Raw genomic sequence first — 3,857 nt, forward strand, 5'->3', positions numbered from 1 at the left:
ATATGCTTAGTGAACACTTTTTGTCATATGTCTAGTGTAGTGAACATGAAACTAGGATTAATAAGAAAATCAAGTAAATTTATGTGCAAGCTTGTGAGATGACCATTAAACAAGAAGTTAATTAAAAGGATAAACTAATTAGCTATTGCAAGTCTAACTTAACCCGAATATTATACCTAGTAAATCTAATTGAAATAGACAACTGGCCATTGTTTAAATTGATTTATTTGCTAAGGATTAATGAAGTGAATACGGAACTAATCAATTGAATCGGTAACTAACAAAAGAATTAATCCATTGCACTTTTACCTTGAAATCAACCATAGGATCAATTAAGTTGAACTAAATAGAAGTACTTCTCCGTTATCGAATCTAGTCAAAGTCGTTATTTTCTAGCTTAAATTAGTAATAATTAGTAAGTTTCTAGTCTTGTAAAACTAGAGAACAACCCCTGCTTTTTAATTAACTTAGATTAAATTAGTTTTTAATTTAATTTGCCGTTCCCTGTGTTCGATACCCTACTTATTTAGCTATACCACAATTGATAGGTTCACTGCCTTTTGTGTGTTAATTGATAATTAAAAGTAGGTTTAAAACTAGTGGGTTTTACACACATCAAGTTTTTGGCGCCGTTGCCGGGGAACGGTTCTAAAATTAATATTAAAATCTAGTTTAATCGATCCTTTGTGTGGGATTTATCTTACACAAAGTTATTTACAAAGCAAATTAGTAAGTAGATTTAGTTTTAATAAATTCCGTTTTTAGAATAACTAGAAAATTTTCTTTTCTGTTTTGGCCTTGAACTCGCCGAGTGCATTCGAGCAGACTCGGCGAGTCCATCGCAGTTTTAGTCCCTATTTATTATTTCGTTTTTATTCCTTTTACGCGTTTCGTTTCTTTTGTTTCGTTTTTTTTTAGCTGTTTCATGACCCGAGGATCGGACACACCTCTAATACCACCTTTGGAAGACCCGGAATCGGCACTAAAGAGAAGCAAGGGAAAAGCCGTAGGAGAAACCGCAACTTCAAAGAACTCACCACTCAAGAACTTGAAATCTGTTTTCAGCAAGAAGAAAGGCAGCAAATCTGGAGCATCCAGTGCCTCGTTAATAATTGAAGAACCAATTCACAAAGATATCGAGTACGAGACCGAGGAAGAAGAAGGGCATATTTCCGAGCACGAAACCGATTCCGAAGAAGAGTTAGCTATCACTATGGCTAACATCGATGAAGTCCCCATGGGGGAGTGGAAGAAAAGGATGCGTGATGACACCGGGCCGGGACTTGTGCAACCCGCAATTCCCGCAACCGCTACGTTTGAACTAAAGGGCCATATTCTCGCTCAACTCAAGGAGATCCCTTTTTACGGGAGAGATCATGAAGACGCTTACAAGCATTTGGACGAAGTAAATGATGTGGCCGATTACTTCAACGTGCCTAATGTTCCACGCGAGACCCAGCTTCTTCGAATGCTCCCTGTCACGTTTAAAGGCGCTGCAAAAGATTGGTTAAAATCACTTCCTCCCGGATCGGTCACCACATGGGCCAAGATGAAAGAAGAGTTCATTGACCATTTCTGCCCACCTTCCAAGATAGCCAAGTTAAAGAAAGCCATTGCCAACTTCGAGCAACAAACCGGTGAATCTCTTTATGAAGCTTGGGAAAGGTACAAGAGCCTACTTAGAAATTGCCCACACCATGATCTTAATAGCCAACAAGAGGTCTCCATCTTTTATGATGGAGTTAATGTCACCACAAGGCAACTACTCGATTCACAAGGCCCGCTCACCCGAAAGCCACCTCCGGAAATAAAGGAATTAATTGAAGAATTCTCTAAGCATTCTAGAGAATACCACAATCTGAGGAATGAAGTGAGTCGTGGAGCAGTAAACTCGGTGAACGATGGCATGGCAGCGGTAATAGCTAAACTCGATAGCCTAGACCGAAGAATGACGAAAATGGATCAAACGATCCATGCTATTAGGGTAGGATGTGAAAATTGTGGCGGCCCCCATCTTACCAAGGATTGTGATCGAGACGAGAATGGAAATAAAAAGGCTCAAATATTCTATTCCAGTGGCGATAGATACGATGAAGACTGGAGGAAACCAAAGAAGGAATGGCTCCCATACGAAGAGTATAAAAAGGCTAAGGAGGAGAAATACAAACAGAGGGAGAGGGGATTCTATCAAAAGGAAGAACCGGTGACGGAAAAGAAGGCAAATTTAGAAGATATACTCACAAGGTTCATAACCGCGTCCGAGAAAAGACATAATGATCACGATGTAGCAATGCAAGAAACCAGAAACATGTTGAGGAATCAGCAAGCTTCCATTCTCAACATTGAGAAACAGCTGGGACAGCTTGCACATCAAGTGAATGAAAGAAGACCGGGTCAACTTCCGAGCAACACCGAGCCCAATCCAAAAATGGAGAATGTGAGCGTAATAACCTCCAACGGTGAAGAAAAATTTACAAAAACACTAAGAGTCTCCAAGAAGAAGGCAGAAAAGGAAGAAAAACCAGAACCAGAAAAACCCGACCAGACTCGCTGAGTCACTCTCATGGACTCGACGAGTCCAGTCGGGAATGAAGATACTGCCAGCTTTCTAAAGCCATACAATCCTCCTTTGCCATACCCAACCAGAGCCATGCCTGCAGAAAAAGTTCAAGCTTATAGAACCTTCATGGAGCATGTTAAAGCTTTACAAGTCAATATGCCATTTGTGGAAACAATGCTCCAAACTCCTAAATACTTTAACTTGCTTAAGGGCCTTTTTGCTGCTAGGAAAGATCTGGCTGAAGTCGCGGAGATATTGATGAGTGAGCTGCCTGAGAAGAAGGATGATCCGGGTAACATAGTAATTCCGTGCCAATTTGGTAATGAAGTTTCTACACGAGCATTGGCTGATTCAGGTGCAAGCATTAATTTGATGCCCTATTCATTCTTTAAGAAGCTGAATTTACTAGCACCAAGGCCGGTAAATATGAGAATCCATATGGCAAACAAAACAATAATTCATCCACAAGGCATTTGTGAAGATCTCCTTATCAAGGTGGACAAGTTTATTTTTCCAGTAGACTTCGTGGTGGTGGAAATGGAAGAAGACCCCGAAATACCAATTATTTTGGGAAGATCATTCTTAAACACCGCGTGTGCCCTAATTGACATATGTGAGTCTACATTGACATTAAGAGTGGGTGATGAGTCGGTGATGTTTAAAGCTAATCCAGAAGTCAAGCAAGAAGAGAAAAAGATTGAAGAAGTCTCAATGATCCAATTGGATGATGAGATATTAGAAAAAGAGATTGAAATTTTACTAAAAGAAGACCCAAGTAAGTTCACGCTACACTCTGACGGAGTTGAAGATGCTAACAAAGACTTGGAGGAGCTAGAAAAGCTACTGGAAGGAGCCAGCTCAGAAAACACTCCAGGATTGATGGAACCCGATCAGACTCGCCGAGTCACCATAATGGACTCGACGAGTCCAGTCGATTTGGATAAAAACTTGACCAAAGCTGATTTGTTTGTTGATAGTTCTTCACATACCCTGGGTTCAGTTACTGTTTTTGATTCTTTGGAAGAACAATCGGCAGAAGAAGTAAAAGGAATGGAGGTCCAACACGCCGATGTGGCATGCCTTGATACCATGCCATTTGGAGAAGAGTTGAGCACAAAAGAGGATAAAGACAAAAAGGGAAGCAGAGTGGAAGCTGATCACCAATTCACCACTAAACCTAGAGCACGGACCATTATGAAATATGAAGTTATAAAATTTAAAGAGAAGGAGGTTCAAGAGTTGGTGAAAAAGAATGGGTTGAAAAAGAAGAAGAGGAAAAGGCAAGCCCAAGCAGCTG

General features: G+C 40.5%; 1 non-coding gene across 1 annotated transcript; it reads right to left on the minus strand.

The window, feature by feature from the left end:
- Positions 1-1,597: 1,597 nt before the first annotated feature.
- On the minus strand, positions 1,598-1,704 carry LOC145065192 (small nucleolar RNA R71). The gene has a single exon (XR_013688338.1). It is a non-coding gene; the product is annotated as a small nucleolar RNA R71 (small nucleolar RNA).
- Positions 1,705-3,857: the final 2,153 nt, after the last annotated feature.

Source organism: Lactuca serriola, chromosome 7 (genome assembly GCF_051521515.1).
Source record: "Lactuca serriola cultivar US96UC23 chromosome 7, Lser_US96UC23_V15, whole genome shotgun sequence".
NCBI classification, from domain to species: Eukaryota; Viridiplantae; Streptophyta; class Magnoliopsida; order Asterales; family Asteraceae; genus Lactuca; species Lactuca serriola.